The 23784-nt window shown below is 44.7% G+C and overlaps 1 protein-coding gene and 1 long non-coding RNA gene across 6 annotated transcripts in view; both read left to right on the top strand.

The window, feature by feature from the left end:
* The first annotated feature begins 1185 nt into the window (after nucleotides 1-1185).
* LOC129534735 (uncharacterized) lies at nucleotides 1186-12306 on the top strand. 2 transcript variants are annotated; one of them, XR_008681421.2, is made up of 4 exons: nucleotides 1186-1321; nucleotides 2876-2978; nucleotides 11989-12115; nucleotides 12295-12306. It is a non-coding gene; the product is annotated as an uncharacterized lncRNA (long non-coding RNA). The 2 variants fall into 2 exon arrangements; XR_008681422.2 differs by having other exon boundaries at nucleotides 1202-1321; nucleotides 2857-2978.
* A 28-nt stretch (nucleotides 12307-12334) lies between these two features.
* POM121C (POM121 transmembrane nucleoporin C) overlaps nucleotides 12335-23784 on the top strand; it is a 57731-nt gene continuing 46281 nt past the window's right edge. For 3 of the 4 annotated variants that reach the window (XM_031012961.3, XM_031012962.3, XM_031012960.3), the window contains exon 1: nucleotides 12337-12473. The gene's annotated coding sequence lies outside the window, so the exon portion shown is untranslated. Of the gene's footprint in view, nucleotides 12474-22433; nucleotides 22532-23784 lie in introns of all 4 variants that reach the window. The other variant, XM_063708167.1, reaches the window with a different exon arrangement.

Genomic DNA, 23784 nt, shown 5'->3' with positions numbered 1-23784 from the left:
TCTACAGTTTTAGGCATTCGCTGTGTGATCTGGAAAAGCTATGGAGTCTCGCTTTGTCGCCAGGATGGAGTGCAGTGGCGCGATCTCGGCTCCCTGCAACCTCCACCTCCCAGGTTCAAGTGATTCTCCTGCCTTAGCCTCCCGAGTAGCTGGGATTACAGGCACGCGCCACCACGCCCAGCTAATTTTTGTATTTTTAGTAGAGACAGGGTTTCATCATGTTGGCCAGGATGATCTGTATCTCTTGACCTCGCGATCTGCCTGCCTCGGCCTCCCAAAGTGCTGGGATTACAGGCTTGAGCCACCGCACCCAGCTACAAATTCTATTTTCTTTTTGTTCCTTGGAAAGCATCGCTGGGCATTTATCCTGTCCCAGTATTTGAGTGAAACTTCTCAGCATTTCAGAGCAGTGACCATGATACACCCTTTCCTTTCCTTCTCCTTATGGGAAACTCCATTCTAACCCAAAGGACTTGGGCTCCAGGACCCAGTAACGGAGCCCTGGACTTGACCCTAAAAGGGAGTAAAGACAAAGGTGAAGTTCAGTCCGGGGTTCAGGGCTGCCAAAGCTCATAGCCTGGAGCTTCTTAACCTCTAGGCGGGGTAGAGACACTTAAGACGGCCCCTAAACTTGGGGAGCGCGTAGGCTCATGGGAAATAGAGTCCGTTACTTGTCCTGGGACCTGCGGTGGGTGTCCCGGGAGGCGGACTTCCGGTGCACTCCTGCGCGTGTGCACCTCTGCCTGCGTGCGTGTTCGCGCATGCGTGCTCGCACATGCGCGCCACCTCCGCCCTGCCCTCGCTTCCTGCGCCTCTTCAGGTCATCGCTTGCTCTCGTTCCCAGGCTTTGGCCTCTAGTGGACGAGAATCACCGAGTCTGCGGGGCTGGACGCTGACCGCCCGGACCAGCACCTAGGCGGGCGGGAGCTGTGCGGCCCAGGGTTCACGCGGGCCGGGTAGAGGCTCGAGCCGGGACCCCTGAGCGTGAACCCCGGAGCCGGCGGCGCTGGGGCCAGAGGGGCCGGGCGGGAGGTGGTGGCGGAGGCAAAGGGGCGACGGGACCTGGGCCTGGCCCGTGTGTGTCCTCGGCGGCCTGGCGCTGGCCGTCGCTGTACGGTGAGCCCCAGGGAGGCGGATCTGGGCCCCGATAAGGACACCCGCCTGGATTTGCCCCATAGGCCCGGCCCGGGCCCCTCGGGAGCAGAACAGCCTTGGTGAGGTGGACAGGAGGGGACCTCGCGAGCAGACGTGCGTGCCAGCGACAGCAGCCCGCCCCGGCCTCTCGGGAGCCGTGGGGTAGAGGCTGCGGAGCCCCAGGAGGGTAAGTCTTGGGTTTTCGGGCGCGGAGCGAGAAGGGCCTGGGTGAAGTCACCGTGTGTTGGGGACCTTAGAGTGTGGGGCAGAGGGAGCGTCCCGATTGCTTGCCGGAGAGACATGTGTTGGGTTTCAGGGCAGGGTCCGGCTGCACCGAACAGGCGCTGCATGGGAAGATCTGGGAGGACGAGGCTTACGGAGGCGTGGAGGGTGTCACCACCCTCAGCTGCGGACGTCGTCTCCACTCCCCCTAACCCCTAACAGTCCTTCCTCCTCCTCTCCGTGCTCCAGATTTCGACCGCCTCTAAACGTCCGTCAGCACTTCTATTCTCTCACTTAAGTGTCTGCTGATTCCCCCCTTAGATCTGCCCGGGGAGAATCGTAGTAATGCAGGAACAGTCTGCAGGGATTCTCTGCTGCTGCCTCAGTTGCTAGGGGAAGAGACTGGGCCTTAGCAGGTGGGTGACTTGACCAGGTCACCGGCTTTGTGGGTAGAGCTGCTCATAGTAGAACCCAGGAGACTTATCTCCCAGGCCAGTGTTCTTTCTCCCGTATCCTAGTTTTCTTAATAGAAGATTATTAGGTGCAGCAATAACCAAGTTCAGTTAGATAATTTAGAAACAAAACCATATTTTATACACATTCATTTCATTTCTGAGAGCTCACATACTCAATTCCTATGGCTTATTTTAAGCAGTTTAAAGAGACAATAAGAAAATGCGGGCGGGATGCAGTGGCTCACACCTGTAATCCGAGCACTTTGCGGGGCTAGGGCAAGAGTATCCCTTGAGACCAGGAGTTAGAGACCAGCCTAGGCAACATGGGGAGACCCTGACTACAAAAAATACAAAAGTCGCCAGGCATGCTGGGATGCGTCTGTGGTCCCAGCTACTCAGGAGGCTGAAGTGGGAGGATGGATGGAGCCCAGGAGGTCGAGGCTGCAGAGAGCCGTGAATGCACCACTGCACTCCAGCCTGGGTGGCAGATTGAGACCCTGTCTCAACCAACAAACCACAAAAAACATGAGCCGTATAATGGGAATTTTTTTTCTTTTTGCACCTTGTATTTGATGATGATGGCAGACTATTTGTAAAAGGAGTCGTGTTACCCATGAGAGTCTAACTCATCTAATTACTACCTGATTATCCTAGAGTTAAGGCGCATGCTTCCCTTATCACTCTTTTTTTTTTTTTTTCTTTGAGACAGTGTCTCTCACCCAGTCTGGAATGCAACAGCGTGGTCTCGGCTCACTGCAACTTCCACCTCCCAGGTTCAAAGGATTCTCGTGCCTCAGCCTCCTGAGTAGCTGGGACTACAGGCATGTGACACTATGCCTGGCTGATTTTTTTTGTTATTTTTAAGTAGAGACGGGGTTTTGCCATGTTGGCCCAGGCAGGTGGATCACTTGAGGCCAGAATTTGAGACCAGCCTGGCCAACATGGCGAAACCCTGTATCGCTCTTTTAGACCCTTCTGAGTGTTTGCAGGTTGAGTGTTCACAGGGTGTTAGCCTATTGAGCTTTCTTTTGTGGTTCTTATGCAGGTGATTTCTGCCTTTGCAGGCCGGAGCCCTCATGACTTCAGTGACCTGCTTCTGCCCCTCTAGGTCTATCAGCCACAGTCTCTGCAAGTTTCTAAGAGCAGCAGAAAATGAACACATTGCAGGTGAGTTTTCCTGCTTGTGTATATGTTCCTCAATTTTATTTTATGATGCATTTTAAGAGGTTTGTAAGGATTCATACTTTTTTTTTCTTTTTTTTGAGATGGAGTCTTGCTCTGTTGCCCAGGCTGCAGTGCAGTGGCATGATCTCACTTCACTGCAACCTCCACCTCCTGGGTTCAAGTGATTCTCCTGCCTCAGCCTCCTGAGTAGCAGGGATTACAGGCGTGCGCCACCATGCCCAGCTAATTTTTTGTATTTTTAGAAGAGACGGGGTTTCACTATGTTGGCCAGGCTGGTCTCAAACTCCTGACCTCAGGTGATCCTCCCGCCTCAGCCTCCCAAAGTGCTGGGATTACAGGCATGAGCCACCGAGCCCAGCCAGGATTCATACTTTAAAATGGGAATGTGGAAATAGACATTATCCTGTAAAATATAGTTAGTGTGGCAGATCAGCACCAAAAATGATTTGTGAAGCTTGTATGTATGGGTAGTATATTTTAAGGCTGTTGAAATTGAGCCGCACCTAGGACTGATATTCTTGGCAGTCATCACAAAAGGAAAATGCCATCTGTATTAGTCCATTCTCACACTGCTATAGAGAAACAACCAAGACTGGGTAATTTATAAAGAAAAGAGGTTTAATTGGCTCACGTCTGCAGGCTCTATCATAGGAAGCATGGCTGAGGAGACCTCAGGAAACTTACAGTCAGGTGAAAGGTGAAGGGAAAGTGGGTGCATCTTCCATCACCAGAGCAGGAGGAAGAGGGAATATTGGGGATTACAATTGAACATGAGATTTGGGAGGCGACACACACCGAAACCATATCACCATCCATGACATCGTTTGCATTGATTATAAGGAGAAACCAATTTTGTTACTTGTGGATTTAAAAGATTTTCTAGGACTTGGAAAAATTTCTTCATTCAAGTTGGTATAATTGTGGATAGCTTTCCTAACAACAACCATTAAATTACTGTAACTTATGGCTTATTCTTGGTGCTTATGTAAGCAGAGGGCCTGCTGCCCAAGGAGAACTTGGTGCATATAATTTTTCCAGGGACGGAAATATCGTGATCCAAGTAAACAATTCTGTTTTTACTGTTGAGTCCTAGATTATGGGGGGAATGAATGACGTGATCATCCGTCAAATATTTGTTCGTCTTTTTGTTTGGGTTGCACAGCAAACAATACAAACAGTTACTCTCTTGTGAAGATTTCCTCATTTCTGTTTCTCATTTCACTTCTCAGTGTTTTCGTTTTGTCCTTTTCACTTTGCTAAGTCAGTCAGTAAAGGTGACCAGTGAGTTAATTGCAGTCAAATCCAGCGTGCATTTCCTAGCCCCTTCCTCACAGGACCCTTTGTCTGCCTTTGACATCCGTTACTTCCAAACTGATATTTTCTCCATGGAGTCTCTCTTTTCTTGGCTTTTAAAAAGATTCATCTGTAAGTATTTGTTTGTCTTTAAATGGTGAAGTCTGTTTTGTTTTGTTTCTTTTTTTCTTTTTTTGAGATAGGGTCTTGCTCTGTCACCCAGGCTGGAGTGTAGAGACGTGATCACAACTCACTGCAACCTCAATCTCCCGGGCCCACACGATACTCCTACCTCAGCCTCCCGCGTAGCTGGGACTACAGGTGCACGCTGCCACACCTCGCTAATTTTTTTTGTATTTTAGTAGAGACTGGCTTTCACCGTGTCATGCATGTCGAACTCCTGAGCTCAGGCATTCTGCCCGCCTCGGCGTCCCAAAGTGCTAGGATTACAGGCGTGAGCCACTGCTCCCGGCCTAGAAATGTATTCTCACTGTATTGCTCAGGCTGGTCTCAAACTCCTGGCCTCAAGCAGTCCTTCCACTTTAGCCTCCCAAAGTGGTAGGATTACAGGTGTAAGCCACCACACCTGGCCAATAAGGAATCTTTTTAAAAGGGGTTAGGAATAACCCATAATACTGTCTTTCTTAATACACGTGGCAGTTGGGTTAAATCTTTTAATAGTTCCCATAGTATGTCTCCTGCGTGCTCATTGTTTTGAAGAAACTGGGTTGGTCATCCTCAGTTTGGATTGTGTTACCCTTGTTTCACCTTTAGCACATTTTTAAAAAATATCTTGTATGCCTTGGTAAAATTGGTAGTTTGATCTGGAAGTCTAATCAGGTTTATGTTCAGTTCTTTTCACACAACTATACCATACGTGGCATTTGTCTACTTCTGGAGGCACGTGTTACCTTCTTTGTTTTTGTGAAGTTAAGAACTATTGACTGTTGATTATTGCTGTGATTTACTATTGCTGTGATTTGCCTTCATTAGGGGAGGCAAAATGGTGATCTGCTAATTCTACCATTTCTTCTTTATTTACTAGCCAGAATACTTTTCTTTTCTTTTTTTGGAGACAGTCTCACTCTGTCGCCCAGGCTGGCACGTTTATGGCTCACTGCAGCCTCAAACTCCTGTGCTCAAGTGATCCTCCCACTTCAGCCTCCCAAGTAGCTGGGAGTATAGTCATGCCACAATACCCAGCGGATTTTTTAATTTTTAGTAGAGACGGGTTTCTCTATGTTGCCCAGGCTGGTCTTGAACTGGGCTCAAGTGATCCTCTTCTTTAACCTCCCAGTGTTGGGATTATAGGCATGAGCCACCACGGCTGGCCTAGAATACTTTTCTAAAGATAAATTTCTATTCTCTATTTGTTTATGTAATTCATGCAGGAAAGACAGTTTCTAAAATATTGAGTAGGCTTTTAAGCAGGAGGGTATTTTGTTTTGTTACCATCATGAGCTCATGGGTTTAAACAGATAGTAAATATTTCAGTACATAGAAGTTGTGATTCTTTTTGAAAATTAAGTGGTTCCATCTTTGGCCAGACGGAATCCCTTTAAGTTGGTTTCTGAGTCTTTTTGAAATATATTTGATATATATGATAGCAAATATATACATATATGTTTGATAGCAAACATATACATATATATTTGATAGCATTATTTTCTATTTAGCATTTTATTTTGAAATCATTTCAGATTTTCATAAAAATTGCAAGGATTTTACAAAGAAATCCCAGATACTTCCTTTTGTTCAGATACTTCGTTCTTAACATTTTCCCACATTAATCATTTATATGCCTATATACGTATGTGTATATATATATATTTATATATATATATATATTTTCTGAACTATTTGAGAGTGGGTATAACGTGTCATGCCTCTTTACCCTATAAAGTTTTAGATTAGAGCTCATAAAATCAAGAATATTCTATTAAATATCCATAGCACAGTAATTGAATTCAGGAAATTTATCATTGATTTAATACTTTTATCTAAACTGTAGTTCATTTTCCAGTTTTGCCAATTTCCCAATAATTTCCTTTATAGCAATTTTTAATTTTTGGTAGAAGATTCAGTCTAGGACTGTTAATTGCCTTTAGTTTTCATGCTTTTTAAGTCTGTTTAATACGGATTTGTTCCACAGTGCCATTATAACATTTGAAGAATACAGGCCAATGATTTTATAGAAGTCTTTAAATTTAGGTTTCCCTGATCTTTCTTCATGATTAGATTTAGACTGTGAATTTTTGTCTCGAATGCTACATGGAACCTCTTAAATTTATGGCTCAGAACAGGATCTGTCTTGGGAAAATTCTGTGCATGCCTGAGAAGATGGCTTGTTCTGCTCTGGTTGGGTGGAGTGTTTGATAAATGTTAATGAGATCAAGTTGGTTGGTTGTGTTGTTCAGGTGTACTATATCCTTGTTGATTGTGTGCCCACTTGTATCAATTGTGGGGGAGAGGGGATTGAAATCTGCTGCAGTTGTGGTTCTGTTTCTCTTTGCAATTTTACCACTTTTTGCTTTATGTGTTATGTTAGATACATAAATGTTCAAGGTTATTACGTCCTGTTGATTAATTAACCACTTTGTAAAATGGCCTTCCTTATCCCTGCTAATATTCCAGGCTGTGAAGTGTACTTTGTTATTTATGTAGCATTCTTGTGAGTAATACATGCATGGTATATCTTATTCCATCCTTTTACTTTTAACCTATTTGCATCTTTATATCTAAAGTATTATTTCTTACAGGCAGCAAAATTTGGATCTTGCTTGTTTTCATCAGTCTATTTCTGTCTCATAATTGGGAATGTATAAACCATTTACATGTAATGTGATTATTGATAAAACGAGTTAGGTTATAGTCCGTTGTCTTTGCTTTCTTTTAGTCTCATCTTCTTTGTTTCTTTTTAAAATGTCTCTGTTTGTCTTCCTTCCTTTTGATTAGTTGAGAATTTTTTATGATTCTACTTTATATCTTTTGTTGGGTTTTTAGCTATCACACTGTTTTGTTATTTTAGTGAGTTAGAATTTATAGTATGCAACTTTAATTGTCATAGTTTATTCTTAAGTGATATCCATTTTTCTTAGAATAAGAGAAGCTTACAATAGGACACTTCCATTTCTCTCCTCTTGGTCTTTACACTGTTGTTCATTTTATTTTTACAGGTGGTATCAGTGCCACACACTATTACGTTGTTGTTAATTAAACAGTATTTATTTATTTATTTGTTTATTTATTTATTTATTTTGAGACAGAGTCTCACTCTGTCCCCCAGGCTGGAGTGCAGGGGTGCTATCTTGGCCCACTGCAACCTCTGCCTCCTGGGTTCAAGTGATTCTCCTGCCTCAGCCTCCTGGGTAGCTGGGATTACAGACACCATCACGCCCGGCTAATTTTTGTATTTTTAGTAGAGACGAGGTTTCGCCATGTTGGCCAGGCTGGTCTCGAACTCCTGACCTCAGGTCACCCATCTGCCTCAGCCACCCAAAGTGCTGGGGTTACAAGTGTGAGCCACCACACTTGGCCCAGGTATCTTTTAAAGAGATTTAAGTAATGAGAGAAAATACACAGTTACCATTTCTGGTACTCTTCATTCCTTTGTGTAAATCTAAATTTTTATTTGCTGTCATTTTACTTCTGCCTGAAGGACTTTCTTTAACATTTCTTCTAGTTGATGATGAATTATTATATATCTGCAAATGTCTTCATTGTGTCTTTGCTTTTAAAGGTGTTTTTGCTGGATTTTTCTCCACAGTGCTTTAAATATGTTTCTCTGTTGTCTTCCTGCTTACATTTTTTTCTAAGAGAAATCTGATCTCATACTCATGTTTGTTCCCCTATATATAACGTGTCTTTTTTTCTTCCCCCCTTATTGTTTTAAACTTTTTATCACTAGTTTTGGACAATTTGATTGCAATATGTCATGGTATCATTTTTTTCATGTTTCTGTTTTGGGGATCATTGAACTTCTTGGATCTTGGGTTTATGGTGTCATCACTTGGGGAACATTTTTATCATTATCTCTTCAAGTACCCACCACCTCCCCTCCATTGATTCTTGTTGCCTGTATATTAGGCCACTTGAAATTTTCCCACAACACACTGTTGCTCTTTATTTGCTTTTAATTCTTTTTTCTCTGTTTCATTTTATGTAACTTCTGTTGCTGTCTTTATATTCACTAATCTCTTTTTTCCACGATGCTGTTCATCTTTTCCAGTATAATTTTCATCTCAGATATTGTACTATCTGTAGAAGGTTAGCGTGGGTCTTTTTTACATCTTGCCTGTCTTGATTTTTTTGAACATTTGGAATAGAACGATGAACTCTCTCAGTGCTCTGTGCCGGTTGTGAACTCTGTGTCAATTCTGGGCCAGTTTTGATGGACTGATTCTTTTCTTCCTTATGGGTTGTAATTTCCTGCCCACTTTCCCATCCCACAACTCTTTCTCCTCACATCTGCCTCTGTTCTTCTTCCATGCGCCGTGGCCTGGAAACGCTCAAGGCAGAAGTTGATTGGTTCACCTTGTTTATTTCCCATCACTCATAGATAACTCTACTGCCTGATAATCAGTGCCTTGAAAACCATTGCTTCAGCCCAGGCGTGGTGGCTCATACCTGTAATCACAGCAACAACAACAACAAGGCTAAGGCGGGCGGATCACGAGGTCAGGAGTTCAAGACCAGCCTGGCCAACATGGTGAAACCCCATCTCTACTAAAAAAACAAAAATTATGTGGGTTGCTGGTGCACGCCTGTAATCCCAGCTACTCGGGAGGCTGAGGCAGAAGAATTGCTGGAACCCGGGAGACAGAGGTTGCAGTGAGCCGAGATTGTGCCATTGCACTCCAGCCTGGAAGACAAGAGCGAGACTTCATCTCAAAAAACAAAAAACAAAAACAAAAACAAAAAAACAAATCATTGCTTCGTATATGTTCTTGTTTTATTTTTCTTTCTGTTTTTGATTTTGTTTTTCTTTGGTGTGTGATGTTTCAGGTTGGAGGGTATATCCAGTACTTGTTAATTTATCACACCTGAGGGCAGAAGTCCTCATGTCTCTGTCTATATGTTTTTTCTAATATATATATTTTTTTCTTTGTAGAGACAGGTCTTGCTATGTTGCCAAGGCTGGTCTCAAGCTCCTGGCCTCAAGCAATCCTTCTGCCTCAGCTTTCCAGAGTGCTGGGATTACAGGCATGAGCCACCACACCTGGCCTGGATCCAGTTTTATCCATGTCCAAATGTTTTTTTTCCCTGAGCTGTTTTTGATTTCCTTCCACCTCATATGAACTGTGGTGTCAGCTTATCTAGTTCCAGGAAAAAGCTTTTTGGTATTTTTATTGGTATTGCATATTTATAAAGTAATTTAGGGAAACTGGTATCTCTGTATTATTAAGTTGACCTTAATAATACAACTAATTTTGTTGTTGTTTTTGGATTTTTAGTAGAGATGGGGTTTCACCATGTTGACCAGGCTGGTCTTGAACTCCTGACCTCAGGTGATCTGCCCACCTCGGCTTTCCAAAGTGTTGGGATTACAGGCGTGAGCCACCGTGCCCAAGCACTTTTACTTTTTCTTAGTTATATTCCTCTAATTGTTTTCTCTTCTCTAATTGTAGATAATGAGCATTTTATTAATACTTTGTTCTTGATCTTAGTGGGAAGATATGTAGTTTTTCCCTGTTAAGTAAAATCCTGACTTTCGGACCGAGAAGACTGAGGCATAAGAGTGTGTGTGTGTGTGTGTGTGTGTGTGTGTGTGTGTGTATACACGCAAACTGTATATATGTGCTTGTGTGTAATTGAAATACATATGTCACATATCATACGTACTATGGCATATTAGGGTGTAATATTTATATTTGTGTATATAATAATATTGATGTTAATGAAGTATCCATCAGTTTCTATTTTCTTTAGTTTGTTTTTTTAAATCAGCTTTTTCTGTCAAGCTTTTTCAAGTATCTTCATGGATACAAGATTTTTCTTCTTTGCTGTGTTATAGTGGCTTATCATATTAATAGATTTCCAAATATTAAACTAGTCTATATTATTGGAATAATTCAAGTCCTGTTTGTCTGTTGTATATTATGTTTTTAATCTGGTACTGGATTTTGTTTGGTTATGTTTCATTTTGGGTATTTGTATTGATGTAAGTGGTATTGACATGTAATTTTATGTTATTTATTGGTTGATCAGTCTTCTAACCCCTACCACCTCCTTGCCTTCTGGACTAACTTAACCCAGAAAGTTATTACTCTCTCTCGGTGATTTTATCAGCTCCTGTGGCCTGCCTGTGGATAAGCTTGGATGTTCTGCTTTAGTTTCTCAGCCCACCAGCCTAGCGGCTCTGCCTCTGCTATCTCTTGGGATCTACATGGTCCTAGCTGTATCACTGGGTTTGAACCCCTTGTTGATATGTTCTTTATAAATAACAGGATAATGCAACATGCTTACTGGGCGCTTCCTTTTTCTAAACTGCAAGTTTGGGCGGGGCATGCTGGCTCAAGCCTGTAATCCCAATACTTTGGGAGGCCAAGGCAGGTGGATTGCTGGAGCCCAGGAGCTTTGCATTTTCCTTTTTTTTTTTTTTGAGACAAGGTCTCACTCTGTTGCCTAGGCTGGAGTGCAGTGTTGCATTCACAGCTCACTGTAGCCTTGACCTCCCAGGCTCAAGCCATCCTCCTGCCTTAGCCTCCCAGGTAGCTGGAACTACAGGCATGTGCCATGATGCCCAGCCAATTTTTAAAAAAATTTTTATTTTTAGCAGAGATAAGGTTCTTACTATGTTGCCCAACCTGGTCTCGAACTCCTGAGCTCAAATGATCTTCCCTTCTCGGCCAAAGTGCTAGGATTATAGGCATGAGCCACCATGCCCAGCCCCAACCTCTTAAAAATTGAAGCTGCTTCATGTTTGCCATTGGTACTTTTACACCTCATCATATTCTTCCTCTCCTTCATCCCATAGAATACACGATTCATCTTTAAGGACTTCAAGTTAACTGAGTCTGTGAAGGCTAATCTGATGGCATAAAGTTAAAATAATTTGATCCTCTTTTGTTAAATCATTCTGCACCTTGTCTGCATTACTCTAATAACAGCTTTGGGCATTCATTCATTTAACGAATATTTATTGCTGTGAGATTGAGATGTTTGAGATAAAATCAGTCATGCAGATAGCCAGAGGCCACTGGCTATGAGAATAAAAGAGCCAAAAGAACAAGGAGCTGAAACTAGGTGAGAGCCCCAGAGCAGTGAGTTAGGAAGAAGAAGACCAGGAACTGAGTGGTGGGCACTCCAACATGAAGAGGTCCCGGAGAAGGGGAGGGCCTGGCAGCAAAGAAGACTAAAAGAAGTGACAAGGAGTAAAATGCTTGTGTTTGTTTACATGTTTATCTCCTTATTAGGTTGTCTGCTTTCTGAGAGCAGGCATGGTGTTTCACTCATCTCATATCCCCAAAACTCAGTTCAGTTGCAAAATAGGAGCTCAGTTGTGTTTTGGGTTTTTATTTTTGTATATATATAAAGGACCCCAAAGGATATGTGTTTCCAATATGATTTCCCTTCCATAATCTGTAACATAAAATAAGGTATACAATGTTCATGGTTAACTTCACCAGTGAGCTTTGTAAAATGTTATCCCCCTATCCCTTTTCCATATCTCCCAATTCTGATCATGTTGCCGTTACAGGGGCCAGTGTCATTCAAAGATGTGGCTGTGGATTTCACCCAGGAGGAGTGGCAGCAACTGGACCCTGATGAGAAGATAGCATACGGGGATGTGATGTTGGAGAACTACAGCCATCTAGTTTCCTTGGGTGAGGATAGCTTGCTTTCTGAATGCTCTCAGTTGAATGGGGTTTTATGCTTGAGTTTGAAGAAATAAGTGACAACACCATTTAATTCCTTGTGGGCACTAGCTGCAGTGTTTATATTATTCTTCATTGAAAGGTTCTAACTTTGATAAGGTAAAAAATGGAGCATTTCTGTTACGCAGCTTATGAGGAGGCAACATCTTGTACTTCGGAGATTCTGAAGCCGAGCAACTTGCCCAAGTCCTTCTTCTTTTCCCATTAACAAGATATGATATCACCAAGCCAAACGTCATCATTAAGTTGGAGCAGGGAGAGGAGCTGTGGATAACGGGAGGTGAATTTCCATGTCAACATAGTCCAGGTAAGTTAGTAGAGTATCAAATGTTAAAAAATGCTCATCCCAGACCTTTGGGAGTGACTAAAGAGTTGTTTATATGTATTCAGTACCCTCAGTAACACCTCCCAACCCCCAAATATCACTTTCCTTCCCGCACACATACATGAACTCTTTTGTTTATTTTATATTTGATTTACATTGGTAGGGATTTTTTCATTCTAACCTATACTGGGGACCCATTCACTTCCTCTTCCTCCAGCATTATCGGTCACTTATTTACTCCCTCGCCATTAGAGAATTGTTGTGGGCTGTTTGTTTGTTTTTTTGTTTGGTTTTTGGAGACGGAGTCTTGTTCTGTCACCCAGGCTGGTGTGCACTGGTATGATCTCACTCAGCTCACTGCAACCATCACCTCCCAGGTTCAAGCAATTCTCCTTCCTCAGCCTCCTGAGTAGCTGGGATTTCAGGCACATGCCACCAAGCCTGGCTAATTTTTGTATTTTTAGTAGAGACAGGGTTTCACCATGTTGGCCATGCTGGTCTTGAACTCCTGGCCTCAAGTGATCCACCCGCCTCAGCCTCCCCAAGTGTTGAGATTACAGTCCTGAGCCACTGCTCCCGGCCTTACAGAATTGTTTCATTTTGGGGCATTCGGAAGTCTGACATAAAAATTAACTTGAGACTTTTATGTTCATTCTTTTTATCTTCCATTTTCTTTCCTTCCTTGCTTTAAAAATACCTTGGACTTATTTTCTGCCCTCGATTTTATTTATTTCTTTAGGCATTCAGATACCAAAACCTCGTCCTCCACCTGTGCTTGTGAATTGAGTCACAGCTTGTGGTGTACCTTATTTCCCCAAGTCCATGCTCAGTTGATGTGATGATGTAGCGCTCCCTCAGCTTTCCCCTCTTTCCCCAATGCTCATTTATGACTTGACTGTGTGTTCATTTCCCCTTCCTCATAACTGGAATCATGCTCTGTCCATAGTAGACATTCAGGAAGTGTGAATTTCATAAGTGAATGTCGGTTCCTTTTCTTGCCTTTTCAGGAGTGTCCTCTTAGAACCCGTTTTCTACTTTTTTGGTTTTCTTTGTATCCCGTAAAAGAGTTTATCTAATCTCAACTTCTAAGACCTTTTTTCCTGTGTATTTTTGCAGCTTGCCTCCAAATTGATATGTCTGACAGACACTTTTAACCTAGTTGAATATTTTACTTGACAATATAGCAGTACCAGTGAGATAGTTCACTTCCTTCTTTCTCAGAATGTCTGATGATAAACTGTGCACATTCCAAAATCATGAATTCTGTCTACCTTCCTCACCTCCCACTATTTGATTGTGCTAGTCTTCTCTCCATGGTTTGTGTTCTTTGTCTTCTGTGAAATGCCTTGCAGATCGTCAGCACATTCTGTTTCTTTTGACATTAGTGTTCAGTATTCTCCCATACCTGGATTACAGTGGATCCATCTTCCATTCAAATGATCATTGTCCTTTTCCTTCATCTGCATTTTACTTGCTGAGATAATACATATTTTCCCTTCCTTTCTTCCTCTCTTCCCTCCCTCCCTTCCTCCCTCCCTCCCTTCCTTCCTTCTTTCCATTTTGAGATAGTGTCTCGCTCTTGTCGCCCAGGCTGGAGTGCAATGGCATGATCTCAGCTCACTGCAGCCTCCCCCTCCCAGGTTCAAGCGATTCTCCTGCCTCAGCCTCCCAAAGTAGCTGGGATTACAGGTGCACACCACCATGCCTGGCTAATTTTTATATTTTTAGTAGAGATGGGGTTTCACTATATTGGTCAGGCTGGTCTCTTAACTCCTGACCTCGTGATCCACCTGCCTCGGCCTCTCAAAGTGCTAGGATTACAGGCCTGAGCCACTGTGCCCAGCCTACTTATTTATTGAGACAGAGTCTCACTCTCTGTCACTGAGGCTGGAGTGCAGTGGCACAATCTGGGCTCACGATAACCTCTGCCTCCCAGGTTCAAGTGATTCTTGTGCCTCAGCCTCCCCGAGTAGCTGAGATTACAGGCATGCACCATCACGCCCGGCCTATTTTTGTATTTTTAGTAGAGACGGGGTTTCAGTCTGTTGGCCAGGAGTTCTCTGTTGAACTCTTGGCCTTGTGATCTGCCCACCTCAGCTTCCCCAAGTGCTGGGATTACAGGCGTGAGCCACTGCACCCAGCCCCCTTCATTTAATTTTAAATTGTGGTTAAAAAAACACGTAACATGGCCAGGCACGGTGGCTCATGCCTGTAATCCCAGCACTTTGGGAGGCCGAGGTGGGCAGATCACGAGGTCAGGAGATCGAGACCATCCCGGCAAACACGGTGAAACCCCGTCTCTACTAAAAATACAAAAAAATTAGCCGGGCGTGGTGGCGGGCGCCTGCAGTCCCAGCTACTTGGGAGGCTGAGGCAAGAGAATGGCCTGAACCCGGGAGGCAGAGCTTGCAGTGAGCGGAGATCACACCGCTGCACTCCAGCCTGGGCGACAGAGCCAGACTCCATCTCAAAAAACAAAAACGTAACATACAATTTACCGTCTTAACCATTTTTAAGTGTACGGTAATGTTAACTGTATTTGCATTGTTGAGCAATAAACTTTAGCGTTGTGCGTTGTGTGTCAGGTTTTGTCAAGCACGTGACAGCGCGTAGTAGGTGTGGAGTGTGGCTCGTCAGCAAGCGCTCTGGCAGGTCGTGCTTTCGCCATCTTCATCCCTACTTACTGTGCTCCCGCTCCCTTGGGTCCCAGGATCCCACTCCTTCGATGAAACTCAGTCTTCCATCTCTGCCTGGTGCTTCTGCCCTGGTTTCTGCTCAACTCGGCGCCGTGTCTCTGTTCCCCAAAGTTCTGTTTCTGTTCTGTGCTGCCCCTCCCCCTGCCCCCGTTTTGTCTTTTTTAAGAGACAAGGTCTCGGCCGGGCATGGTGGCTCACACCTGTAATCCCAGCACTTGGGGAGGCTGAGGCGGGTGGATCACTGGAGGTCAGGAGTTCCAGACCAACCTGGCCAACAGAGTGAGACTACTAAAAATACAAAAATTACCTGGGCGTGGTGACACGCGCCTGTAGTCCCAGATACTTGGAGGCTGAGGCACAAGAATTGCTTGAACCCGGGAGGCGGCAGTGGTGGTGAGGAGAGAACGCACCACTGCACTCTGGTGCAGAGCCTGGGCGACAGAGCGAGACTCTGTCTTAAATAAATAAATAAATAAAGACTCTTTCTAGGCCAGGCATGATGGCTCACGCCTGTAATCCCAGCACTTTGGGAGACCGAGGTGAGTGGATCACCTGAGGTCAGAAGTTCAAGACCAGCCTGGTCAACATGGTGAAACCCTGTCTCTACTAAATATACAAAAATTAGCTGGGCATGGTGGCAGGCACCTGTAATCCCAGCTAGTCAGGAGGCTGAGGCAGGAGAATCGCTTGAACCTGGGAGGCGGAGGTTGCAGTGAGCTGAGATCGTGCCATTGCACTCCAGCCTGGGCAACAAGAGTGAAACTTCATTCAAAAAAAAAAAAAAACAAACTCTTTCTAGAGAGAGAAAGAGATGAGAGAGAGAGGGGGGAGAGAGAGAGAGACAGAGAGAGACAGAGAGAGAGAGAGAGAGAGAGAGAGAGAGATTGAGAGAGAGAGAGATTGAGATCGAGATCTCCGTCCCTGTCGCCCAGGCTGGGAGTGCGGAGGTGCTATCATGGCTTACTGCAGCCTCCAACTCCTGGACTCAAGAGATCCTCCACCCCACCTTCCAAGTAGCTGGCACTACAGGTGCGCACAGCTGACCATGCCTGGCTAATTTTAAAAGTTTTAGGTAAAAATGGGGTGTCCCTATGTTGCCCAGGCTGGAGTGCTGTGGCGTGATCATAGCTCATGGCAGCTTTGAACTCCTGGGCTCGAGCAACCCTCCCACCTCAGCTTCCACATAGCTGGGACTACAGGCCTGCCCACCACGCCCAGCTAATTTTTTAAAATTTTCTATAGAAGTGGAGTCTTGCTGTGTTGCTCAGGCTGGTCTCCAACTCCAGACCTCAAGCCGTCCTCCCACCTCTACCTTCCAAAGCGTTGGGATGACAGGCATGAGCCACAGCACCCGGCCTGTCTGTTCTGGACACACTTGGAGCACTTCTTGCTCTTCCACACCATCTCAATGACCAGGGTTGTCCAGATGGCTCCTAAAGGCTCCCAACAGGGCATATCATGTGAGGACTGCATTTCGTCTGTAGGACAGTTGTATGTACCTTTTTCATACCTCAGACCCTGTCTAAATCTGAAGTGGTGGTATTTGCTTCCTCTCCCAGCCTTTCACCTCCTGTGCGTTCACTAAATTCACCAGTCACTAAGGCATGAAACTGACAGATTTTACTCTGAACGTCTTTTTCCTTCTGGGAGGTGCCAGGTCCTAGACAGCTGTCTCCATTTTTCTGTTCTTTGCATTCTCACTGGTCTCCCCTGGCCCCTCCTTCTGTACTTTAAGTATTAGCTTGCCTGTTGCAGCAGTCTTCTCTTTGATCTTCCTGATTGCCATCTCCTTCTGTCATCATTCAGTCTACCCATTCTCTTGAGACTAATCTTCCTAAAGCATGGATCTAAATATATCATCTAGGCCTGGCGCAGTGGCTCACACCTGTAATCCCAGCACTGTGGGAGGTGGAGGCAGGTGGATTACCTGAGGTCAGGAGTTCGAGACCACCCTGGCCAACCCGTCTCTACTAAATATAGAAAAATTAGCCAGGCGTGGTGGTGCACGCCTGTAATCCCAGCTACTCCAGAGGCTGAGGCAGGAGAATCACTTGAACCCAGGAGGCAGAGGCTGCAGTGAGCTGAGATCGCGCCACTATACTCCAGCCTGGGTGACAGAGCAAGACTGTCTCAAAATGAATAAATCAATCAATCTATCATTTACCTGCTCAAAAACTTTCAGTGGCTCCCAACTGTGGTCGGTTTAGATGCTTAGCTCATTAGAATGCCATCCAAGCTCTAGATCTGTGGCTTTCAAGCTGGGCTTTGAGACGCATCATGAGTTCAAAGGGGAGAGTGAGGGGAAGAAGCTGAATTGGGGATTTCTGGTTTTCTAGCCTGTTGCCAATCTTTGGGTTTTATTCCTTTTTCAGATTGTGCTTCCATTTAAAAAAATGAGTTCCAGTTTAAAAATATATATATATGCTGGACTGGGCATGGTGGCTTATGCCTGTAATCCCAGCACTTTGAGTGGTCGAGGTGGGCAGATCACTTGAGCCCAGGAGTTCGAGGTCAGCCTGGGCAACATAGGGAGACCCCATTTCTACAAAAAAATTTAAAAATTAGCCAGAAGTGGTGGCATGCACTTGTAGTCCCAGCTATTCAGGAGGCTGAGGTGGGAGGATTGCTTGAGCCCAGGAGGTCAAGGCTGCAGTGGGCTGTGATAATGCCACTGCACTCCAGCCTGGGTAACAGGGTGAGACCCTTTCTCAAAAAAAAGAAAAAAACTTAAATTAGTTGGGCATGGTGGCACGCACCTGTAGTCCCAGCTACTTGGGAATGTTGAGGTAAAAGAGGATTGCTTGAGCTCAGAGTTCTCAGGTTGCAGTGAGCTATGATTGTGCCACTGCACTCCAGCCTGGGCAAGAGTGATACCCTGATTCTGTAAAAAAAAGAAAGAAAAGTGCTTGAATACCATTGCAGTAAATGATCCATTCTAAACTATTTTTGGCCATGACTCCCACTGTTTACCCATCCCACGAAGTGTTCATTTCCTACTTCTATTAGAACATGTCACATTCATTCACAAAATATGTACTGATCATTAACTATTTGCCTGCCACTGCTAAGCACTGGGAATAAGACAGTGAACTGAACACGTTACCCTAATAATTGTACACTTTATTGCAGGAAAAGATGGACACTAAAATATATGTGTCAAGGCCGGGCGTGGTGGCTCATGCCTGTAACCCTATCACTTTGGGAGGCCGAGGTCAGGAGTTCGAGACCAGCCTGGGTAACATGGCGAAACCCCGTCTCTACTAAAAATACAAAAATTAGCCAGAAATCACTTGAACCTGGGAGGCTAAGGTTGCAGTGAGCCGAGATCATGCCACTGTACTCCATCCTGGGCAACAGAGCAAGACACTGTCTCCAAAAATAACAATAATAAACAAAATAAAATATATGTGTCAAATGGTGACAATTACTGTGAGGGGAAAAAAGTTCCTTGGGAGTGGGAAGTGATTACTTTTTATAAGGTGGTTGAGAAAGGACTCACTGATAAGATACTTAGAGAGCTGAAGGAGGTGGAGAGAGAGCCATGCTTACCTCCAAAGGAACAGCATTCCAGAGAGGAATACGTGTGGCATGTTTCGAACAGCAGAAAAAGCCAATGAGGCTGGAGCGAAGTTCAGCGAAGGCAAAGGTGGAGAGAGTTGAGATCCAAGAGGGAGTAGGGAGTCATGTCACGCCTTGGTGAGGATCATAAGGATTGTCTTTTACTCTGAATAAAATGGGAATCTTTGCAGGTTGAACAGAGGACTAATGAGATTCAACTTAGTGTTTTTAAAAAGATCTCTCTGGCCTCTCTGTTGAGAACAGTTCATAGGAGAACTCTGGTCAAAACAGGGGTCCTGGTTATAAGGCAGCACTCCAGGCAAAACAAGCCAGAGGTGTGGATGAGAGAGGCAGCTGCAGATAGAAGTGGTCACATGCAGGATGTATTTTGAAAGTAGACCTGGCCAGGTGTGGTGGCTCAGGCCTGTAATCCGAGCACTTTGGGAGGCCGAGGCAGGAGGATCACTTGAGCCCAGGAGATCAAGGCTAGCCTGGGAAACATAGCAAGACCCTGTCTCTAAAAAATAAAAAATTAGCTGGGTTTGGTGGTGCGTGCCTGTAGTCCCAGGGACTTGGGAGGCTGAGGTGAGAGAATCGCTTTAGCCTGGGAAGTCATGGCTGCAGTGAGCTGTGATCACGCCACTGCACTCCAGCCTGGGCAACAGAGCAAGACCCTGTCTAGGAAAAAAAAAAAAGAAAGTAGACCCAAAAGATTTGCAGATGCTTTGCATGCAGTGTGTAAGAGAAAGAGAGGAGTCAAGGATGACTCCAGGATTTTTGTTACGTGAACTTTAAGAATGGAGTTGTTATTTATTGAGTTGGCAAAGACTGCGGGAGAAACCAGTTTGGTGGGAGAGTGCGAAATTGGGAATTTGGTCTTGCACGTGTTAGGTTTATTTTTTTCTTTAAAAACAATTTTTAATGTTTTAAAAATAAATAGACAGATGGGGTCTCACTAAGTTGCCCAGGCTGGTCTCAAACTCCTGGGCTCAAGCGATCCTCCCGTCTTGACCTCCCAAAGTGTTGGGATTATAGGCATGACCCACTGCACCTGGCTTTGCACATGTTAAGTTTGAGGTGTTAGTTAGATATCCAAATGGAAACATCAAGTAGGCAGTTGCATATGTTGGTTTTGAGTTTAGGGATGAGATTGAGATGAAGATAAAAATGCTGGAGTCGGTCAGGCATGTTGGCTCACGCCTGTAATCCCAACACTTTGGGAGGCCAAGGTGGGTGGATCACCTGAGGTCGGGAGTTTGAGCCCAGCCTGGCCAACATGGCGAAATCCTGTCTCTACTAAAAATACAAAAAATTAGCCAGGTGTGGTGGTGGGCGCCTGTAATCCCAGGTACTCAGGAGGCTGAGGCAGGAGAATCACTTGAACCTGGGAGGTAGAGGTTGCAGTGAGCCGAGATTGCACCACTGCACTCCAGCCTGGGCGACAGAGTGAGACTGTCTCAAAAAAAAAAAAAAAAAAAAAACCTGGAGTCTTCAATGTGGAAACAGAATTTGGACTTAAGAAACGGGATGAGATACCTGGGAAGGCATTGTATAGTTTGTCTCCGACTGGAGAGGGTGAGTTCTTTGAGAGGAGAGGCTCAGTTTTATTTTGTGTTTCTGTGTTTCTTTTTCTTTTCTTTGCTTTTTTTTTTTTTTTTTTTTTAGACAGAGTCTCTGTTGCCCAGGTTGGGGTGCAGTTGTGCCATCTCAGCTCACTGCAACTTCTGCCTCCTCAGTTCAAGCAATTCTCCGGCCTCAGCCCCTGAGTAGCTGGGGATTATAGGCACCCACCACTACACCTGGCTAATTTTTTTGTATTTTTAGTAGAGATGAGGTTTCATCATGTTGGTCAGGCTGGTCTCAAACTCCTGACCCCAGGTGATCTGCCCACCTTGGCCTCCCAAAGTGCTGGGATTACAGGCATGAGCCACAGTGCCCGGCCTATTTTGTGTGTTTCTGATACCCCCTGGCACAGTTCCTCACACATAGGTAGGTGCTCAATGAGTGCTTATTACACTGAGCAGGGACTTTGTGATGCAAATGACTGTATCCCCAATACCTAGCACAGAGTGGTACCCAGCAAATATTTGACAAATAAATGTGTATTTGAATAAAGTGGAAAAATGTTAACTGCCATGGGAAATGTCGGAGACGGGTATTCCAGATCATGATTTCTCTCAAGAGCATTCACCCGGTCACCATCACAGGATTTATTCTGCCTGCTTTATATTACTTTTTTTTTTTTTTTTTTGGAGACAGAATCTCGCTCTGTCACCCAGGCTGGAGTGCAGTGGCGCACTCTCGGCTCACTGCAAGCTCCGCCTCCAGGGTTCACACCATTCTCCTGCCTCAGCCTCCCAAGTAGCTGGGACTACAGGCATGTGCCACCACACCCGGCTACTTTTTTTGTATTTTTAGTAGTGATGGGGTTTCACTGTGTTAGCCAGGATGGTCTCAATCTCCTGACCTCGTGATCCACCCACCTCGGCCTCCCAAAGTGCTGGGATTACAGGCGTGAGCCACCACGCCCGGTGCTTTAGATTAAATTTAAACATACTTGAGCACCAGATTTTTATGCTTTTCTCTACAGTCGTCATATGAGTGAAGGTGGTAATATGGGACACAGCATTTTCTAAAACTGGCCAAGCAAGAGAACCATCTGTTGAGCTTTTGGCATTTTCAGAATATTAGGCATCACTCCAAAACGTACTGAATCAGAATCTCAGGGGTTGTGCCCTGGAGAATTATTTTTTAAAAGCTCACTAGGTGCTTCTGATTTAGCTCGTTCTCTGATGGCATTGGGATAATCAGTCCTAAGGCCCCAGGCCCTGCTCTGTCATTGACTGTCATTTTGAGTGAGTCATTTGATCTCTGGGTCTTTTTCCCACTTATAAAAAATGAGGATGAGAGCTGGGTGCCTAGATTTGTTTGTAATATTTAATCTCATTTTGATGCATGCAGGGTCTGTGCTAATAGCCTCCCTTTTATTCCTGATGCTGGTCATTTGCATCCTCTCTCTTTGCTTTTTTTTTTCTTCGATTAGTCTGGCTAGGGATTTCTTATTTTTAATTGATCTTTTCGAAGAGCCAACATTTGGTTTAATTGATTTTTTAAATGTTTCTATTTTAACTTCACTGATTTCTACTCTTACTTTTTTTTTTTTTTTTTAATTTTTATTTTTTGAGATGGAGTCTTGCTCTGTCACCCAGGCTGGAGTGCAGTGGCACAATCTTGGCTCACTGCAACCTCCACCTCCTGGGTTCAAGCGATTCTCCTACCTCAGCTTGGGAGTAGCTAGGATTACAGGCACATGCAATCATGCCTGGCTAATTTTTGTATTTTTAGTAGAGATGGAGTTTTACCATGTTGGCCAGGCTGGTGTTGAACTCCTGGCCTTAAGAGATCTGCCCACCTCAGCCTCCCAAAGTGTTGGGACTAGAGGTGTGAGCCACCCCTCCCAGCCTGCTCTTATATTAATTCTGTTTCCTTCTTTCTGCTTGTTTTGTGGTTATTTGCTCTTCTTTTTCTAGTTTCTTAAAATGGAAGCTCAGATTCTTAAGATTTTTTTTTTTATTGCTTCTTCTCTAAGCATTTAGGGCTACGAATTTACCTAAAGTTTACTTTGGCTGCATCTCACAGGATTTGGCGTTTTTTTTTTTAAGAGATGGCATCTCCCTTTGTTGCCCAGGTCATACTGCAGTGATGCAATCATAGCTCATTGAAGCCTCAAACTCCTGGGCTCCAGGAATCCTCCCACCACAGTCTCTCAAATACTTGGGACTACAGGTATGCATCAACATGCCCAGCTGACAGGTTTTTATATGTTTTATTTTTTTTAATTGAGGTGAAAGTCACACACCTTTTTTTTTTTTTTTTTGAGACAGGGTGTCACTCTGTTGCCTGTGCTGGAGTGCAGTGGTGTGATTATAGCTCTCTGCAGCCTTGAATTCCTGGGCTCAAGCAATCCTCCCACCTCATCCTGAGTAGCTAGGACTCAGGCTATTTTTTTTTTTTTTTTTTTTTTTTTTTTGAGACGGAGTCTTGCTCTGTGGCCCAGGCTGGAGTGCAGTGGCACAATCTTGGCTCACTGCAACCTCCACCTCCCAGGTACAAGCGACTCTCCTGCCTCAGCCTCCAGAGTAGCTGGGATTACAAGTGCCTGCCACCATGCCCGGCTAATTTTTGTCTTTTCAGTAGAGACGGGGTTTCACCATCTTGGCCAGGCTGGTCTCGAACTCCTGACCTCATGATCCACCTGCCTCAGCCTCCCAAAGTGCTGGGATTACAGGTGTGAGCCACTGTGCCAGGCCTGACTCAGGCTACTTTTTTATTTTTTTTTGTAGAGATGGGATCTCACTGTGTTGCCCGACTGGTCTTGAACTCCTGGTCTCAAGTGATCCTCCTACCTCAGCCTCCCAAGGTGCTGGGATTACAGGCATGAGCCACCACACCCAGTCCACATACCATTTTAAAGTGTTACAATTCAGGCTGGGCATGGTGGCTCACGCTTATAATCCCAGCACTTTGGGAGGCCGAGGCGAGCAGATCACCTGAGGTCAGGAGTTCAAGACCAGGCTGGCCAACATGGTGAAACCCCAATCTCTACTAAAAATACAAAAATAGCTGGGCATGGTGGCGCATGCCTGTAATCCCAGCTACTTGGGAGGCTGAGGCAGGAGAATTGCTTGAACCCGGTAGGCAGAGGTTTCAGTGAGCCGAGATCACGCCATTGCACCCCAGCTTAGGCAACAAGAGTGAAACTCCATCCAAAAAAAGAAAAGAACTGTAGACAGGATAGTTTCATCTACCTGTCTTCATGTGTTCAATGACTCTCTCTTCCATCTGCTCTAATGAATTCGAAATAGTCTGGTGAATTTTTCATTTCCATTTCTATACTTTTCTTTTTTTTTTTTTTTTTTGAGATGGAGTTTCGTTCTTGTCACCCAGGCTGGAGTGCGATGGTGCGATCTTGGCTCACTGCAACCTCTGTCTCCTGGGTTCAAGCAATTCTCCTGTCTCAGCCTCTCGAGTAGCTGGGA

Source organism: Gorilla gorilla, chromosome 6 (assembly GCF_029281585.2).
Source record: "Gorilla gorilla gorilla isolate KB3781 chromosome 6, NHGRI_mGorGor1-v2.1_pri, whole genome shotgun sequence".
NCBI classification, from domain to species: domain Eukaryota; kingdom Metazoa; phylum Chordata; class Mammalia; order Primates; family Hominidae; genus Gorilla; species Gorilla gorilla.
The sequence above is the reverse complement of the archived record's forward strand: the minus strand, read 5'-3'. Positions and strand labels throughout refer to the sequence as shown.